The sequence below is a fragment of the Mustela lutreola genome, chromosome 6, assembly GCF_030435805.1.
Source record: "Mustela lutreola isolate mMusLut2 chromosome 6, mMusLut2.pri, whole genome shotgun sequence".
Lineage (NCBI taxonomy): Eukaryota > Metazoa > Chordata > Mammalia > Carnivora > Mustelidae > Mustela > Mustela lutreola.
In genome coordinates, this window is record NC_081295.1 from 103,989,266 (window position 1) to 104,009,933 (window position 20,668).

At 36.3% G+C, this 20,668-nt stretch overlaps 1 protein-coding gene and 1 non-coding gene across 3 annotated transcripts in view; one reads left to right on the plus strand and one right to left on the minus strand.

Moving 5' to 3' along the window:
* PRIM2 (DNA primase subunit 2) overlaps positions 1-20,668 on the plus strand; it is a 325,522-nt gene that overhangs the window by 80,254 nt on the left and 224,600 nt on the right. The window lies entirely within an intron of this gene.
* LOC131835021 (U2 spliceosomal RNA) lies at positions 14,912-15,100 on the minus strand. Its single transcript, XR_009355092.1, has one exon. It is a non-coding gene; the product is annotated as a U2 spliceosomal RNA (small nuclear RNA).

Genomic DNA, 20,668 nt, shown 5'->3' on the forward strand with positions numbered 1-20,668 from the left:
AGATGGATTTCTTTCTCATAAATTTGAAAACAGAAGAAGAGCAAGCAGGATTGCTAATCAGAATGTTATCTTCTATAACTGTTCCATAAAAAAATGCACAGTTATCACATTGACCATTAAAGCCTAAAATAATGGAAAGAAGATGAAATAATATTCAGTCTTTAGGAAGAAACAAACTAATACAGCTTTGGATTTTGACAGGGCAGCTGTAATCCCAAAGAAAGAGAATAAAAATTTGCATTTATAGTCTTTTCTTCCAAGTAGCTTAAAGCTTTGTAAGTACATTTTCATTAATCCTTCAGACTACTTTTGAGTTTTGTTTGAAATATTAAGAAGGAAATCATCTCTACTTCTTGAGGATGGCTAAAAAAATTGTGTACTGTAAGTCATAGAAATTACTTCTTTACCTTGATAGCTTCAATGTTTTATGTGTTTCTATTCTCATTTCTTCTTCTTCTTCTTTTTTTTTTTTTTAAGATTTTATTTATTTATTTGACAGACAGAGATCACAAGTAGGCAGAGAGACAGGCAGAGAGAGGAGGAAACAGGCTCCCTGCTGAGCAGAGAGCCTGCTTTGGGGCTCCATCTCAGAACCCTGATCATGACCTGAGCCAAAGGCAGAGGCTATAAGAGTAAAGGTGCCCCTTTACTCTCATTTCTTAACATGGACTAAGGAACGTATTCCTCAGCAAGTGTTTATCAGTTGCACCCCGTAGTTAAGCTTATGTACATGTGCACGTGCATGGATGTGTACACACACACATACCCATGCTTTGAAACTATATTTTCCCCTTCAGTTTCATGTGGTGCTGAATCATTCTTACGTCAAGGGCTTCTGAACTTGACGTATTTTAGCTGGAGAACTGACCTGCTGGGCTATGGTGATTCTGGTAGTGGTGATGGAGACGAGTTTCTAATTTTTTTAAAGCACTTACTTTACACCAGACACCATTGCATTTGTTATATGCATTGCCGATTTAATCCTGTTAGTAATATTGTGAGGTGATTCTTAGCATGGTTTTTGCAGATGTGGAAACTGAAGCTTTAAAAGGTTGACTAACTTAACCAAGATCCCAGTGCTAGTTAGCTGCTAAGCTAGAATTTTGAGCCTGTCTTCATGAATCCATGGTTTCTTTCCTCATGATCTTTAAGAGTATCTTTCTCTTTGTAGGAGATGGCCTGAGTAGGATTCTTTTTTTGTTTTCTTTTTGGATGAGTGTTGATGAGCATAAATTTGTCAGTCAGCACCTTAGTACAGAGTAATGGTAGAATTGGGAATTTGCCAGTTAGAAATATCTTAAGCCAGTTAAATATCTGAAACTACTAACATCAGAGTTATTTTTCTCACTCACCTTGAAATAGGTGTTTGTGCACCATACTGCAGTGGCTTAACAATGTCAGGGTGTTTCTTAAGTCCTCTTAAATCTACTTTTCCTCACAATTATTGTCTCTCAGTTGCAAGGACAGGTGGCTTTGGTTTTCTTGTCTTTGTTAGGAAGATCAGCTCCTTCTCTTCTTCATCAGAGGAGCAAGAGGAGCAGATGTTTTTTCAGAATCATTATCCCTTATTATTCTTCCTTAGCAAATTCTCTTTATTTCTCCTTGGCCAGAACTATGTCTCATGGCCTTCTTTGATTGGGAGGGCAAATATTTTTTTTTTCTTCAGCCACTTTTGATAGAGACAGGCAAAGAAAATAGGAATTGAACTAGCCAGCCTTACATGTTTGCCTCAGGGTTGATCAGCTTTGCTGAATTTTGGTGAGATAGAACTAAATAATATTTCATTATGGCAAAGTGATCACCACTATAAGTCTAGTCACTGTACATGGTTATAGTTTTTTTTTTTTTTTCTTTTCCTGTTAGGGTGAGAACTTTAAGCTCTACTCCCTTAGGGAAGAGGACGTTGTAAATGTACCTGGTAGGATAAGCTGTGTTCCATAGTGGATGGTACTACTGGGAGCTGATCGTATTGCTGATGACCAGCTGGGACACACCTTCATGTTTGGGTAAATGGGCTTGTGATCTTTAAGTTGTGAAGAAAGAAGGGGCTTCGGTAGAAAAGGAACTTGGAACTTCTTTTTAAGAGAAACTGAATTGAGAGAAACTAAAATCAAGAATGTGTTGAATCCTTGTATGCCTTGTGTGTATCGGGGCTCAGTAATAAACTGCTTGCCAGTCTTTTTTCCTGTTTTTAGTGGGTGTTTTTGAAATGAGCATGTAGGACTTATTTTTACTGTTTGAATCACTAAATCCAGATTTATTAGTCTCTTGAGTGATGGAGTAAGGGTAAGTCACACTATCTGGTTACTCTTGGGAATGGATTGGCACTGATTGTGTTCTCACGTCCCAAGTCACCAAGTATGGGTGTAGAAGGTAGCAAGGGTAGGTAGAAAAACACCCTCTTTGCTTACCATTGTAAAGGAAAAGTCTGCAGAGAGTGGAGGATGTCACAGCAAATGCAAGGTTATTGTTTTCATTCACTCTATTGTGTTTGGGTTCCTGGCAGTTGACAAGGTAGTCCTTATCTGTATGTTACCGCTCACAAAAATAAATTCCTTTCTTTATGATTCTTTTGTATTAGATTGTTGTGTTGAATGAGGTACCTTAATTCACTGTTGTTTTAGAATAGGTACTTCATAGTATCTTTTGTGTGTGTGTTTGTGTGTGTGTGTGAGTGCGTGCGCACGCAAGAGAGAGAGAGAGAGAGAATATGATGTTTTTTGTTTTTTATACCAGCTTAATCTTGGATGCAAAAATTTAGGTAGCTCTTCCTGATTGTTCAAAGCTATCTCAGTTAAACTCTGTGTCCTGACTCCCACTTTCCCTGCCCATCCTACAACCTATCCACCCCATGTCTTATATGCCCTATATTGATCTTATTGTCACTTTACATAGCCCATGAACTTTATACTCCATGTCTTGTGTCTTTGCTTCTGTCATTCGTATTTTTTCATTTTCTTTCTTTCTTTTTTCAAGATCTTATTTATTTACTTGACAGAGAGAGACACAGTGAGAGAGGGAACATAGACAGGGGGAGTGGGAGAGGGAGAAGCAGGCTTCCTGCTGAGCAGGAAACCCTATGCAGGGTTTGATCCCAGGACCCCGGGATCATGACCTGAGCCAAAGGCAGATGCTTAATGACTAAGCCACCCAGGAGCCCCTTTCTTAGGTATTTTTTTTTTATTATGGCAAAATACACATGATACAATGTCTTAACCATTTTTAAGTGTACATAGAGTGGTATTAAGTACATTCATGCTGTTATGCAGTCATTACTACCATCCATCTCCAGATCTCTCCTAATCTTGCAAAACAGAAACTGTACCCATTAAACCATAACTTCTCCTTACTCCCAACTTCCAGTCTCTGGCAACCACCATTCTATTTCCTGCGCCCCCCCCTCCCCGCCCCCACCATTCCCCCATCCTTCAGCCTCTGGTAACCACCATTCTACTCTCTGTCATTCGAATTTCACCAAAGATTGCACATAAAAGTGAGATTATTCAATATTTGCCTTTCTATTCCTGGCTTATTCATTTAGTGTCATGCCTCAGGGGTCATCCATGTTGTTGCAAATGGCCAGATTCACTTCTTTTTTTTTAAGGCTGAATAATATTTCAGTGTGGGGTGTGTATGTGTGTGTGTGTGTGTGTGTGTGTGTGTATGTATATACACACCCACCCACATTTTCTTTGTCAATTCATCTGTCAAGAGATGTTCATGTTGTTTCCCTGACTTTGCTATTATGAATTATGCTGCAGTGAACATGGGAGTGCAGATGTATTTTCAGGATGGTGAGTTTATTTCTTTTTTATTTAAATGTGTCTTTTTTTTTTCCCCTCCAAGTTTTTATTTAAATTCCAGTTAGTTGGGGTATCTGGGTGGCTCAGTTATTAAGTGTTTGCCTTTGGCTCAGGTCATGAACCCAGGATCCTGGGATTGAGCCCTGCTTCAGGCTCCCTGCTTCTCCCTCTCCTTCCTGTTCATTCTCTTTCTTGCTATCTCTATTGCTGTCTGTCTCTTTCTCTCAAATAAATGAAATCTTTAAAAAATAATAGTAAGTTCCAGTTAGTTAACATACAGTGTAATATTGGTTTCAGGTGTAGAGTTTAGTGATTCAGCACTTATATAAAACACCTGGTGCTCATCTTAACAATTGCAGACCTTAATGCCCATCACCTACTTAGCCCATGCCCTGCCCACCTCCTCTCCAGTAACCCTCAGTTTGTTCTCTATAGTTAAGAGTCTGTTTCTTGGTTTGCCAGACTCCCCACCCCCGCCACTGTGTTCATCTGTTTTGTTTCTTAACTTCCACATATATGAGTGAACTCATACGCTATTTGTCTTTCTCCGACTGATCTATTTTGCTTTGTGTAATACTTTCTAGCTCCATCCATATCATTGCAAATGGCGAGACATCATTCTTTTTTTATGGCTGAGTAATATTCCATCACACACACACACATATACACACACCCCACACACCCACACCCACATCTTCTTTATCCATTCATCAGTTGATAGACATTTGGGCTTTTTCCATAATTTGGCTATTGTTGATGATGCTGTTATAAATATCAGGTACGTGGGTGCATGTATCCCTTTGAATTATTTTTGTATTTTTTGGGTCAATACCTAGTAGTGCAATTGCTGGATGTTGGGTAGTTCCATTTTTAACTTTTTGAGGAACCTCCATATTGTTTTCTAAAGTCTGCATTCCCACAAACAGTGTGAGAAGGTTCCTCTTCCTGAATATGTCTTTGAATAAACAGTACTTATACTATCTGTCTTCTTTATAAGATTTTTACAAGATAAATTCCAATATATTCTTTGGAAATGAACTTTTCTTTTTTTGGTTTCTTTTTTTAGGAATATGTTTTGTTGTATGTTTTTTTTCCTTTTTCTTGTATCTTTTTTTACTTATAGTGATGAAACAAGGCAAGGTGTGAAGAAGTGGGAAAGTGAGGTCGGGAAGAACTTATTAGTAAATAACACTTAAGTTTTTAGTTGAGTAAAATGAAGTGTCTGTTTTAATATAATTTAATGAAAATGATGTGAGAAATATAGGAAATACAGGAAACTTGTTCACTGTGTTTAAGGAATTACTGTAGGGCTTTGTATCCTCCCACATTTTATTTTGGGATTTTATTGCATTAATTTGTTTACATATCCATCCTGTATCAGATTTTTCCATAATTACTTTATGTCTTTATTGTTTCCTAGTATAGTATTTAGTGTATAGGTGGTACTTGAAGAATATTTGGTGGCCTGAACATTGTGTTTTCCTCAACTATTTCTTAAATATGCTTTGAAAGGATATTAATAATACAATATAATATATATTAACATATCAAGAAAGTATATGTATCATTGAGTATATAATTATATGAAAATTAATCTTAATAAGTATATCATTAATATTACTTAAAAGAAATAGTAGGGGCACCTGGCTGATGTGGTCAATAGAACATATGACTCTTGATCCTGGGGTTGTGAGTTTGAACCCCACACTGGGTGTAGAGATTACTTAAAAATAACATCTAAAAAAAATCAATATAAAAAGACCTCCTCTGCTTGGGGTGCAGAGGTGGAGAGTTACCAAGTTACCAGTATTGCTTTATAATTTTAGGTGTGGCACAGTAAAGTACACTCTTCAGTTAAGGTGGTGAGCAAGATGTGATTTTGCAGACAAAATTGCACAATAAATACTATTGGGGTAAATTGAGAAATAGGAGATTTTATTGCACTTTTGTAAAGGTATAAAGAAAGAAGTAAAGTCATAGTTTATAAGCCACAATATATTTTAAATTGTTGACGATGTAATTCATCTTCATAATGGCGAAGTTGTACTTGGTTCTGATTTGCATGGGAGGTGAATGTCCAGTGAGAAAAGCTCCCATGTACTGATTTTGCAGTTGTAGAAACCCATGTAGGTTCTTTTTCTGTTTCCAGTGGTGAACTACGGTTGTATTTCTTATTACTTGATCACAACTTTTCCTTTTTATTGTGTTTTTGTGGCCAAATATAATTTATGTTGCCTCCAGTTCAAGTTGTAATTCCTTCATGTACCATTGCTAAAAGTACATAATGCACGAGTGATTTTTTAAAAAAAACCTATGAGTGGTGCTTGTTATTGGGCTAGCCAATAATTTGAAATTTATTTTGCCTCCAGTAAGTTCTCAACATCTGAGAATACCATATATTTGAACTCATCATTTTATTTAGGAAAAAAATCAGTATTAAATACAAGATTTTAAGTATCTTTTAAAAATACGATTGTGGCACTTTTAAGGTTTCATATTATAGTGCCAGATGATTCAGCTACATTCTTGGTTGGTTGTTTATTATGTTATTGGAATACTTGAGCACATTTTAGACTTAATTCATAATTCAGTGTTAGACATTAATATATGGTTCAATGTATAAACACATACATTTACATACACTTGCCGATTTTATTTTTTGAACTTTTTCAGTCATGACTCTGCTAGTTTGTCACAATATTCTGTTAAGAAAGATTAACAACTTCTGGGAAAATGGAAATAGGCAATAATAGGTAGTTTAATTAATTAATTAAAAGAGTTATTTGTTTGAGAGAGAGAGAGAGTGAGCTAGCGCACACAAGGAGAGGGAGAAGCAGACTTGAGCAGGGAGCCTGATGTGTGGCTCATTCCCAGGACCCGGGGATCAAGACCTGAGCCAAAGGCAGACGCTTAACCAGCTGAGCTATCCAGGCACCCCAACGGGTAGTTTAGTTTAAAGTAGCTTAGATTGGTGCCTGGGTGGCTCAGTTGTTAAGCCTCTGCCTTTGGCACAGGTCATGATCCCGGGATGCTGGGTTCGAGCACTGCATTGGGCTCACTGTTCATTGGAGAGCCTGCTTCTCCCTCTCCCACTCCCCCTGTTTGTGTTCCCTCTCTGGATGTCTCTCTCTGTCAAATAAAATCTCAAAATAAATAAATAAATAAATGAACGAATAAATAAATAAATAAATAAATAAATAAATGAAGTAGCTTTGTCCTAGGGATGCCTGGGTGACTCAGAAGCAGTTCCCTTCAGTTCAGATCATGATCCCAGGGTCCTTGAGTCCCAAATCGGGCTCCTTGCTCAGCGGGAGCCTGCTTCTCCCTCTGCCTGCCGCTCCCCCTGCTTTTGTGCTCTTTTTCTCTCTCTGACAAATAAATAAATAACATCTTTAAAAAAGTTAAGTAGTTTAGGCCTATTGGACAAACTTTATCTTGAGTTACGATAATGTCGATTATGTTAATATGTAATTTTTTACTAAAGAAATATCCAAATGTTGATTGTATTTTACTTTTGGTAGAGAACGCTTTAAGAATTAGGAGAAATTTGAGTGTCATAGTTTAAATTATATAGTTTTGTTGCTTCTACTATAAGCTTTGTTAATAGAAAAGTGTACTGACCTTTATATGCATTGCAGGCTATTTTCTCTTTCTGGGTCATCTTCTGGAAATTGTTAAAACTCCTCTCCCCATGTGTGTATGTGTGTCCCTAAGGGAACAATGTCAGTTATCTTTTTTGCTCTTATTAGCCTGTTTGCTTTAACTGTGCTTGTATTTCTCTTAAAGGCCATCCTTGGCATCTGAGGCATTGAAACTGAAATTTTGTTAAGAGATGTCTCACAGTGGGGCCTCTTTTTCAGCGGCTGGGCCCCAATTCACTTAAGAATCCCTCACTCCTGTTTTCACAGTCTTGTTTTTTAAGGATCAGATATACTTTTCCCATGACTATCAAACAGAATAGAAGCTATTTGAATTAAGAGTGTAGGTTATTTGTTAAAGTAGTTATTAAAGTAGTGTACTCTTGGAGAATAACTATAGTGAAGACTAGAATTACATATGGCCATATTATATCTTGGGTTAGTAATAGATGCATTTTTTTAAAATGTTTATGAGCTATGTTTTTCTTCTTAATAGTTGTTTCTCTTGTTTCCTTTTTATGATTGAGACTGTGCTTTTTGCTGGTATTATGTTTGCATTTTTAAACCAGATTTACTGAAGTATAAATTAAATACATGAAATTCACCAATTTTAAGTGTACAGTGGGATGACACATGTATGTGATTGTATCATCACAATTAAGATATGTAACATTTACATCACCCCCCAAATTTCCCCAAATTCCCAGGGAATCCCCTCCTTCCATGCCTGGCCCTGGGCAAACATTCGTCTGCTTTCTATAATGATAATTTTGTCTGGTTTTAGAATTTCATATCAGTTTAATCATACAGAATACAGTCTTCTGTGTTTGGTTTTTGTTTTTTTTTTGAATCTTAAAAACATAATTGTTTTTAATATTCACCTATCATTTCACATATCGGCAGTTTATTTTTTTTATTGCTCTGTAGTCCATTGCATGAATGCACCAGAGTTTGTTTATCTCATCCCCACTTGAGGGATATTTTGACTGTTTGTGGTTTTTGGGTATAATGAATACTGTGAACATGTGGATAAATACTTATGAGTGCTATTGTGGGGCTTATGGTTAAGCAGGTTTAAGGTATGTTCAGTTTTTTTTTTTTTTTTTTTAAGATTTTATTTATTTATTTGACAGACAGAGATCACAAGTAGGCAGAGAGGCAGGCAGAGAGAGAGGAGGAAAGCAGGCTCCCCGCTGAGCAGAGAGCCCGATGTGGGGCTCGATCCCAGGACCCTGAGATCATGATTTTTAAAAATTTTTTTTTAAAGATTTTATTTATTTATTTAACAGACAGAGATCACAAGTAGGCAGAGAGGCAGGCAGAGAGAGAGGAGGAAATAAGGTATGTTCAGTTTTATGAGAAACTTCTAAACTGTTTCGAAGTACCTAGACTCCTTTGCATTCCTACCAGTAGCATATGAGTTCCAGTTACTTTACAACCTTGGCAAAAGTTGATATTGTTAGAACTTTAAATTTCAGCCATTCTAGTGGTGCATGATGATATCTCATTGTTTTTTAAATTTAATAACTAAAGATACTAACATCTTTTCAGTCTTTAAAATTTGTGATTCATAGGGCGCCTGGGTGGCTCAGCGGGTTAAGACGCTGCCTTCGGCTCAGGTCATGATCTCAGGGTCCTGGGATCGAGTCCCGCATCGGGTTCTCTGCTCAGCAGGGAGCCTGCTTCCCTCTCTCTCTCTCTCTGCCTGCCTCTCCATCTACTTGTAATTTCTCTCTGTCAAATAAATAAATAAAATCTTTAAAAAAAAAAATTTGTGATTCATATATCTTCATTGGTAAAATGTTTTGCTCATATTATTTTCCCATTTTAGAAATTGGGTTGTTTGTTTTCTTATTAGGTTTTTATGAGTTCTTTATATAGTCTGCAGATACTTTTTTTTTTTTTTTAAAGATTTTATTTATTTATTTGACAGAGAGAAATCACAAGTAGATGGAGAGGCAGGCAGAGAGAGAGAGAGGGAACCCACTGAGCCATCCAGGCGCCCTGCAGATACGTTTTTATGTGTGTATGTGTATATATGCAACTACGTACATAGAGTTTTGTGTATACATAAGTATGTGTATATATGCTTATATATACACATATCCATATATATAAATGTGGGCATGTATATGTGCTTTTTGCAAATGTTTTCTCCTGGTTTGGACATGGCTTTTTATTGCTTTAAAAATACCTTCTGAAGAGCAAGTTACAAGTTTTGATGAAATCCCTTTTTTCAGTTTTTTCTTTAATGATTCATTTTTCCATCTAAGAAATATTTGCTTAACCTAAGGACACAGAATTTATCCTTTTTATATTTTATGAAATTTATTGTTTTAGCTTTTACCTAGCTCTGTGATCCATTTTAAGTTAATTTTAAGGTATGGTATAAGGTAGAGGTCAGCTTTTACTTTTTTCCATATTGATTTCCAACACCACTAGTAATATTTTCTAGGTTAAATGACCTAATCTAGTTAGATGACCTTGAACTTTGGGGATCAAGAGATAGAAACTTCCGGTTATAAAATAAGTCACAGGGGTGAAAAGCGCAGCAAAGGGAATATAGTTAATATCATTGTAATAATGTTGTGTGTTGACTGATGGTGACTATACTTTTTATGGTGAGGAAAAAGTTTGTTTTGGCTCATCTAAGTTTTTGAATTTTCCTTATTTCTTATTGATCTCTGCAAAATAGTCTCCCAGAATTTTGACTGGGATTGCATCAAATCTGTAGATCAATTTAGAGAGAACTGATATCTTAATGGTATTGAGTATTGAGTCTTTTATTCCACAAACAGGGTATATTCCTAATTTATTAAGGTCTTTAAAATTTTTTCTCAACAGTGTTTTGTAGTTTTCAGTATAAAGGTTTTTACATATATTAGTTTATTTCTTAATATTTTATGTTTTTGTTGCTTTTTAAAAATTGCATTATAATTTTTCATTGTCATTTTTTGCCGAGTATAGAAATAGAATTGATTTTTAAATATTTACTTTGCATCTTGCAGTTTTGCTAAACTCACTTATTAATTTTAGTAGACTCTTGGTAGGTTCTTTAGTATTTTCTACATGGATGCCTATATAACGTGTGAGTAAGGACAGTTTTACTTCTTTGCTTCCAGTTTGTATGCCCTGTATTTATTTTCTTGCCTTTCATTCTGGCTATGATTCTAGTACAGTATTAAATATAAGTGGTGAGAGTGGGCATCCTTGTATTATTCCTGATCTTAGGAGGAACACATTTAGTTTTACAGTATTATGTATGAGATTAGCTGTAAATTTTTCATTGATATCCTTTTATCAGGTTAAGAAAGCTTCCTTCTCTTCCCACTTTGCTGATTTTGGGGGATGGGGGTGTTTATGGGTGTTGAACTTTGTCTAATGGTGTTACCATTTATTCATTTTTTGAGGTGATCATGTTGTTTTAAAATATTTGTTTAGTCTCTTAATGTGGTGGATTTAAAAAAAATATTAAATTAATCGTGGATTCCTGGAATAAACTTACTGTGTCAAGTTGCTTTATTATTATTTTTTTAAATATATTGCTGATTTTTGCTTCATTGCTCATGAGAGATAATGGTCTGGCTTTTAAAAAATCTGTCTGATTTTGGTAATCAGGTTAGTGCTGGCCTTATAAAATGAATTGGGAAATGTTTCCTTTTCTTCTGTGCAGTTTATATAGCAGTGTAGCATAAATATACAATTTAATTACTTTATATGTGGAATTATATAAGTTATCTTCAAATTTTTCTCTTTTCCCTTAAAATAGATCTTAATTAAGTTTGTGTTGTAAGCTGGTTTAATATTTTTATAATTAAAAATTAGTATTTTAACATTAAGTATTTTAAGAGCATAGGGAAAAACTGATTTAAAAAATAATTATGCTAATAATCTTAGGACAGTAGGCCATTTTGTAGAAAATTTGGAAAAATTTGGAGAGTGTAGGAATATATGACAATAGAAGATTTATGTAGTTACATTCTGGGTAATAAGGTATTTAACATTTGGAATCCATTGTCTGAACATTATTTCATAAGCATTTTTCAAAATACAGTGTTTATTAACACCATTTTATTTATTTAAAGATTTTATTTTTTTGACAGAGAGCGAGTGTGCATGCACAAGTAGGCAGAACGCCAGGCAGAGGGAGAGGGCAGGCTTCTCACTGAGCAGAGACCCCAACATGGAGCTTGATCCCACGACTCTGGGATCAATTCATGAGCAGAAGGCAGATGCTTAACTGACTGAGCCACCCAGGCACTCCTATTTATTTATTTATTTTAGAAAAGATTTAATTTATTTATTTGAGAGAGACAGAGACAGAGCATGAGCAGGGGGAGGTGATGGAGGGGGAGTGGTGAAGCAGACCTCCTGCTGAGCAGGGAGCCCAACATGGGGCTGGATCCCAGGACCCTGAGATCATGATCTGAACAGAAGGCAGATGTTTAACCGATCGAGCCTCCCAGGTGCCCCTATTAACACGATTTTAAAAAGAGATTTATTTATTTATTTGAGAGAATGAGCATGGTTGGGAGGTGGAGAGGGAGAGAGCTAATCCTCAAGCAGACTTCCCCTGACCTGGGGCTCCATCCCAGACTCTGGGATCATGACCTAAGCTGAAATCCAAAGTTGGCTGCTTAGCCACCCTGATGCCCCTTACCACCATTTTTAATAATTTACATAATCTATCACATGAACTTGAAATTATTTTGTTGATACTGGAGTTTTACCCTATTTCTAATTTTTTAATATAATTTAAATTTTTGATGTTAGCCTTTGTTTCTCTTGTAGCTTTTAATTTTATTTTTTTCTTGTATCTTTTTTAAATTTTTAAAGATTTTTATTTATTTATTTTTAAAAAGATTTTATTTATTTATTTGACAGAGATCACAAGTAGGGGAAGAGGTAGGCAGAGAGAGAGGAGGAAGCAGGCTCCCTGTTGAGCAGGGAGCGAGATGTGGGCTCGGTCCGAAGACCTTGGGATCATGACCTGAGCTAAAGGCAGAGGCTTTGACCCACTGAGCCACCCAGTCTTCCCCTTTCTTGTATCTTTTTAAAGATGGAAATTAGATTGGGGCGCCTGCGTGGCTCAGTGGATTAAAACCTCTGCCTTCGGCTCAGGTCATGAACCCAGGGTCCTGGGATTGAGCCCCACTTTGGGCTCTCTGCTCCTTGGGGAGCCTGCTTCCTCCTCTCTCTGCCTGCCTCTCTGCCTACTTGTTATCTTTGTCTGTTGAATGAATAGATAAAATCTTTGAGACAAAAAAAAAAGATAGAAATTAGATTATTGGGTCAAAAATCTAAATATACTAAAGCTCTGGTACATTTTATGGAACTGCTTTTTTTTATTTTAAAGATTTTATATATTTATTTTAGAGAGAGTGAGTGAGCAGGGCTGGAAGGGACAGAGATAAGGAGAGAGAAAGAATCTGAAATGACTCTATTCTGAGCGTGAGCCCGTTGCTGGGCTGATCACATGACCCTGAGATCCTGACCTGAGTGAAACCAAGAGTCAGCTGCATAACTGACTGAGCCACTCAGGCATCCCAGAACTGCTTTTCTGTAAACTACATCAGTCTGTACTTCCCCAGGTAATGTACAAGCATGTCTGGTTTTGTTCTTTAGTGATATGGGAGTTTACAGTTAAAAGTCTTAGTATGGTAAGTACAAGCAGTATCTTAAATTGCATTTAATTTCATTTTTTAATTATTTGGGAAATATTTTTAAAAATTTCTTGAAGACTTTTAGACTAGTCATTCAGAAGAGTTACACAATAGCAGAATTAAGGGGATGTAAGTATATGGAAAGTAAGTTCTTGAAGTAAAAGAAGCAAACAGAAGAACAAATGCATAAGGCTATAGACTTTCTGTAACATAAGGAAAGGGAAAGGGAATTTAGTTTGTATTAAATGATCTTACCAGTTTACTGGGAAATGGATGTAGAATAAGATAAGAGTCATGAATCTCACAGTCTGGTTTCTTCATAATATACCAACACTTAATAAAGTTATAGACTCTCAATACTTATAAATATGAGTTGTTTTTTTTTTTTAAGATTTTATTTATTTATTTGACAGAGAGAGATCACAAGTAGGCAGAGAGGCAGGCAGAGAGAGAGAGGAGGAAGCAGGCTCCCTGCTGAGCAGAGAGCCCGATGCGGGACTCGATCCCAGGACCCTGAGATCATGACCTGAGCCGAAGGCAGCGGCTTAACCCACTGAGCCACCCAGGCGCCCCCCACTGAGCCACCCAGGCGCCCAGTGAGTTTTATGGCTTGTGTCATTGATGAAAGTTTTTATGGAATAGCTACCTGTTCTCTAAAAATAGGTGTCTAAAGCGCAGAGAAAGAGACCACATTCAGCCTTACAACTATGATACTGATCCACTCAAAAGTAGTATTTGAAAAAAGTGAAAGAAAATAACAGTGAAACCATGTTAAGATACAGGCAGAAAATTTGGTCTTTATGCTAAATTTGATAAGACTATACAATTTAAGAACATGGATGACTAACAAAAACTTAAAGGAGAAGGAAAAAGGAAGAATAAGATTGAATTAATGTATGCTTTCGTGGATAAAAAAATACGAACTTTCAAATAAAAATTTGTGTATCTTTTTCATAGTAGATAATTTAACATATAACCTTTTTCAATAAAGCATCGGAGGCAGTTTACAAGCACATTGAATGAAGGTGGTTAAAAAGGAAAAGAAAATTAGGACTAAGGAACAAACTGTTGTCAACGTGGATGCTATGGTTGGACTTCATATTTGGTTTTAAGCTTCCTAGGAATAATGGCAAAAAGGAAAGCAATCATTCACATCAAAAGGAAGGGGTCATATCAGTTTCTGGCATCCAAGACTTAAGGACTGTGCTGTGCCAATTAAGTAGACATTTTTACTGATGGAGGATATATGATTTAATAGAAAACACAATAAATCATCAAAGTGGTAAAATCCTTCAGTATATTTCATGCTCTGATTAAACCCTATAGTAGACATACTTGGTTTGAACTCTTCTGTATGTATTTTGGTATTAGGTATTTATCCCTTCTCTCTAAGTGTTCATTGAGAAGCTCCTATACACTCAGCATTGTTGCCAGGGCTTTGAAAGGAAACACATATTTAGTATCTATATCATGAAAGCTTAAGTTGTAGACAGGAAGGCAAATGAACAACAGGAAACATTTTAGAAAATATTTAAATGTAAGCTTAAAGGTACTAGTATAAATATATTGCTTGGACTATGCAAATTGCTTGATCTAGATCTAGAAATATTTAGTTAAGTGGGAAATAAGTTGTGGGATAGGAATAGCTTCTTTTGGAGATCTGCTGTGATAAAGGTGAGCTGCAGCTGGTTTTCATCCTTTTGAATTCAGGTAACATTGAAGTGGTAAATAAGAAGCCTCTTTTATTTTCTGCAAAGGATAGTCACAAATGATATCCATTTGAAGGACAAGAATATTCTTATTACATTGAGAAACATAGATTGAAAAAATAGGTGGTTCTTTTCCATCTTTGAATTCTCATTGCTTACCATGCTACTTTGCATATTATAAAGGTTTAATGAATGTTTATTGAATAAATGACTAAAAGGAAAAATGGAAGAGTGGTGTTCTATAGCAGTTTATACACTTGATCTTAGCCAAAAGGCCGAGAAGCGATCTCTAGAGCAGTTTATAAGAGAAATAAAATATTAATCAAGTAAAAAGAGAAAGTTCTTAAACCGTTTTAAAGAATTGGTTAATGAGAGCTCTTTTTCTTTTTTTTTTTTGAGAGATGTTTATTTTTCTAATATAGATTTGGTGACAACTTGTCAGTATTTTTGTCTAGCATCTAGTTTATCTTCAGTATTTATTTTTTTTTTTTTTTTTTTTTTTTTTTATTTTTTTTATTTTTTTTTTTTAAAGATTTTATTTATTTATTTGACAGAGAGAAATCACAAGTAGGTAGAAAGGCAGGCAGAGAGAGAGAGGAGGAGGAAACAGGCTCCCTGCCAAGCAGAGAGCCCGATGTGGGACTCGATCCCAGGACCCTGAGATCATGACCTGAGCCGAAGGCAGCGGCCCAACCCACTGAGCCACCCAGGCGCCCCTATCTTCAGTATTTAAATGAAACTATACTACTTTATAGGAATTTGTATTACTTAAAAAATAATCCCATATATGAAGTCATTTGTCACTAACCTGGTAAAGAAGTGACAGATTTTAATAGCTGATTGTGGTAGATTGTGAGGAATTGCTTCTTAATTACTAAAGTTCTTTGATTACCTTATTTATTACCAGTTAGCTTGGTGGATTGTTAAATATTTGATAGTTCTAGCACTTAGCTTAGGTTTTTTTATTTTTATTTTTTTAAAAGATTTTATTTATTTATTTAACCGAGAGAGAGAAGGAGAGAGAGAGAGAGGCAGGCAGAAGGAGAGGAAAGAGCAGGCTCTCTGCTGAGCAGAGAACCAGACATGAAGCTTGATCCCAGGCCCCTGAGATCATGACCTGAGCTGAAGGCAGACTCAACCTACTTAGCCACCCTGATGGCCCCCTAGCTTAGTTTTTAAGAAAGTATTTATGGAATGTGTGAACAAATGTTTTTAAAGTGCTTTCTTCATATGAAATGTGGAGTAGAAGTGGTTTAAGACAGGATTGTTGATATGAGTAGTTTATGTACTCTTCCTCGACAGGAACAAGTAAAGAGATAACAATACAGCAAAACAAAAGTATCATTCAACAGCTTTGCCAATTTGGAGAAGAGAGATCTCTAATTTGTTAAAGATTGTGAAAGCAAACACTGGTTAATCTTTAAAACAAAGATAGAAATTCATTAATTTATTCAACCACTTTTTACTGGTTAAAGAAAGAAAAGGAACTATGTTTTCCTCTTCTTTTGACAGGTATGTGTGCAGCCATCTAGATCCTTACTAATCTATTGGAACACCAAATTGTAAATCATTATTTTAACAGGAATTTAGCCTCATTGCAAATATGTGAGCACTTATGGCCAGGAGGTTGCTACAAGGCAGTTCTGAGGAAGATTGTATTATAAAATAAATGCAAAAAAAAATGCTTCACCACAAAAGTAGAAGGTATTTACAAATAAGAAGGCGTAAAAATGGCCATATGTAAATGCCACAATAACAAGATTGGGGAAGATAGCTAGGCTGAAGACTACATTTAACCCACTGAGCCACCCAGGTGCCCCTGAAGACTACATTTAGGTTAGACAAAATGTAGGGGAAATGTTAGGGAGGAAACTCAAGTAGGGAAAGTTTCCATTTGTCAAAAGGGGTTTTTAGAAAAGAAGCTTAGGGCTAAATTAAAAAGACAACAGATGAAATTAGAATGTGGCTAAGGACTAAACTTGGAGATTATAATGGGATAAGTTTCGTGTTTCCTTACCATTATATTTTTATTCATTAAGTATTGCATGGTTGTTCCCCAGTTCAGTCTGTAAAGAGGAACTTAGGAAGTATTTTTCATATTTTAATTTTGCCAGATCAGTCAGAAAAGAGATTAGTTAGTTACCTTGTCAAACTGGATTTTCTTTCATATTTCATAGTGGTGTGAAAGTGATGGGGATGATGAAGCAGTTGTAGATTTCCTTATTTCTAGGAATGTACTTTAAGACATTGAGATTTAATTATTTTGGAACACATTTTCCGCAGTGCTTTCTGTATTTATACACAGTTTACTTTTTTGAGATGTTTAGCTTTCCAAAGAATTAAATGTTTGACATGAATTTTATGTGCATGTGTAATGGTAGAGGTGTTGCAAGGGGACTTTGGCAGTGGAGAGTTTCTTAGGACGCTGTTGCAATATTTAGATAAGAAGTTAAGACAACCCAGAATGAAAGGGGAAGAATAGAGCATGAGATGTGCACTGGGATCTTGGTGGCTGGTTCATGGGGAAGGGCTAGCCCAGGAGGATAGGATGGGCAGAGTGTGGGGAGTTGCCAATCAAATCCTTGTGTTCAAAGGCTATATAGAATTTAGACTTAATCTAGATTGGCTTTGGTGTCCAGGAGGTTTCACTTTGGTGTATGGGATACAGTTATAAGAGTGTCTTGTTACTGCCAATGCTTAAAGTCTTTGGTGACATTGATGTGGATTTTGGTGGTTTCCCTTGTGTGTAGAAGAAACTAGCTATGGCTGGAGAATGGGTTGTTGGTCTAAAGGGAAGGTATAGTTTCCCAGACCTGGTGACTGGCAGTACTCAGGCAGGGAGGGAATATGGGCTCTGCCAAGTGATGTGGGCCACAGGGTGGGCCCATTTTTAGTAAGTGCATTGGAGTATGCTCACCAAACTCTGATAGCATCTTGGATCCATTGTAGATCCATTGTAGACTTGGAGACGGAGGTAGAAAAGAGGAGTGGTATTTAGTAGTAGTTGCATTCATATTTAACCTTACCTCTGAATAGTCTTTTTTTTTTTTTTTTTAATTTGGAAAATTTTCCCTGTATAATTTCCTCTGAATTGCTAACATAGGAGTCAGTTTTGCCAATATTAGAAGGTAGACCTCAAATTTTCATCCTCATTTATAGCCAGTTCATAGGCATATGACTTAGTCTTCACCATTTAGATTCCCCTCCCACAAGACTTGATTTGGAACTGAGGAAACAGATTCTTCTCAGAGCTTCCATTTTTGCTGAGGGAGGTGGTAGGTAGCAGCAGTGCCTTCTGAGTGGTGGCAAGATTGATTTCCAGCAACAGGATTGGTTCTTCAGTTCTGTGTGGGACAGTAGTGGTGGGGCCATTTTCTAATCAGTCCTATTTTGTAGCATGGTTTGAACATTTTTCTGGAAGCTTAACTTTTAAGCATAGTTTTTTATCCTCCTGACAATTCTGAGATGCCTAGTAATCGCTTAATAAACTCCTTTTTTGTTAATCAGCTGGTGTCTGCTTCTTGTGTGTTCACCCAAAAACCATAGCTGGTCCTGGCTTGATTAGGAGTTAAGGCAGCATATGAAGACAAGGTTTTGGATGCCTGCTAGGCTTAATCAGATTCCACCTAGTAATGGGTTGCAGCTGAGCCAGTGTGTGGTCAGCCAGCCAGTCAGTGCATAGGTATGAGGATGGCTAGGGATTGACTTCAGATCCATGGGGACTTGTTTTAGATTATATTTTGGGGTGAATTGGAAGAGGAGTAGAAAATAACTGGGTTGATAATGGTCTCTTTGGATGTTGGAGGTATGAAATAATGGTTTCAGTTTTGGACATGGTTAGTTAGGGTTGTGAGTTCAAGGCCCACGTTGGGCTCCATGCTGAGTGTGGGGCCTACTTAAAAGAAAGAAAAACAAATACTCATTTTTGGACCTCTGTGCCAGTTGGAGCTAAGTTTCTAACATTCAGAAAAGGGTTTGGAGGTAGAAATGGGTTACTCAGCTGACAGTTATTTCAAGGCTCCATTGAAACTGGATGAGAGTGCTAAGGGTAGCAACATGAAATGAGGAGGGAAGAGGATAGAGGACCGACGCTTGGGAATAGTTCATAATTATAGGGAAGATAGGGGAAAGAGAAAGTGAAGATACCCGAGAAAGTGTTCTGGAAGGATGGAAGAGAGCTGTGAGGGAGTATGCTATTTGAGAAGCTCAAAGAAAGCAGAGGATTCCAAGGAGCGAATAGTTAGGATTGTCATCAAATAGAGGAGAATACAGCCTGAGAAGAGGCCATTTATATTTTAACTTTGGAGAAAATCATCGAAAATAGAACTAAACCTTATACTAGCAGAGTGAAGGGCAGAGATAATATTTGGACTAAAAGAGGTTAAATGGAGATTCTAGTGACATTTTGTTAGATTTGGAATCTAAAACATAGAATAAATTCTAAAACCAGAAGATAACCTATATCTTTATCAGATTTTTATCAGGCTAGTTGTTTAGTGTGTCTTTTTTAGTAACTGCACTGATGTATCAAATTCTTTTGTTTTAATGAGGCAGCAACTGTCTGTTGTAGAAAACTTGGTGTAGAAATATTTTGCCTTAGAATTATAGTGTTCATTAAGCATTATTATGTAAGCTGTAAACAAATGTTTACAGATGTAAACAATGTTTAGAGATGTAAGCAAATGTTAGAGAACCTAAATGTTTGTGACATCTGTGTTTTTATGTGAGTGTAAGAAGTTTTCTCTTGTATGTATTACAGTGATCATTGTTAACAGTTTGACCTTGCTTTACATTTTTGCCAGACTATAAAGTGATAGGAATTATATTCTTTTATTCCAGCCCCCCCCCCACCCCCAACAGACTTCATTATTACTGAATGAGAAGTCGATTACTGTTTTTGGTTACAGCCTCTGCCACTCAAAATTTAAAATTTTTTTTTGAAGTGGTCTTTGTACGTTTTCCTTCTCTTTATTTTAAGGAGCTGTCTCTATGTTTGATATTCTGATAGAATTATCTGCTTGAAATGAAAGTCTGTGCTCCTTGAATTCTGGCTTCAAAATAATTATCTGTAATAGATAGAAGATACTCGAGCAAGATGAAAGATGCAAAGATGCCATTCTTAATTTGTAAAGGTTTATTATCAACAGGACTGGGTCTTGTACCAGTCTTAAAAATGTATCTTGCATTGTAATTTGAGCTACAATATTTTATCAAATATAAAGTTCAAATTCTAGAATCCATTTTTTACCTTAATTTATATAGTCAAACAGAAGACATAAAATTCAAAATGTTTCTTTTCTTTCTTTTTATTATGATATGTTAGTCATCATTCAGTACGTCATTCATTTTTGATGCAGTGTCTTCCAAGATTCATATTTACATATATATTACATATAACACCCAGTGCTCCATGCAGTACATGTCCTCCTTAATACCCATCGTGGGGCCAACCCATCTCCCCACCCACGTCTCCTCTAAAACCCTCAGTTTGTTTCTCAGAGTCTACAGTCTCTCATAGTTCATCTCCATTTCCCCCCCTTCATTTTTTCCTTCCTTCTCCTAATGTCAAAATGTTTCTTAAAGATTTATTTATAGGGGCGCCTGGGTGGCTCAGTGGTTAAGTGTCTGCCTTTGGCTCAGATCATGACCCCAAGGTTCTGGGATTGAGCCCCACATCAGGCTCCCTGCTCTATCGGAGGCCTGCTGCTCCTTCTCTCACTCCCCCTGCCTGTGTTACCTCTCTCTCTGTCTCTCTGTCAATAAATAAATAAAATCTTAAAAAAAAAAGATTTATTTATATTTTCTGTCATCATTTTTGTGCAGAGTGTTTTAAAACTAATTGAAGTTCACTTTCA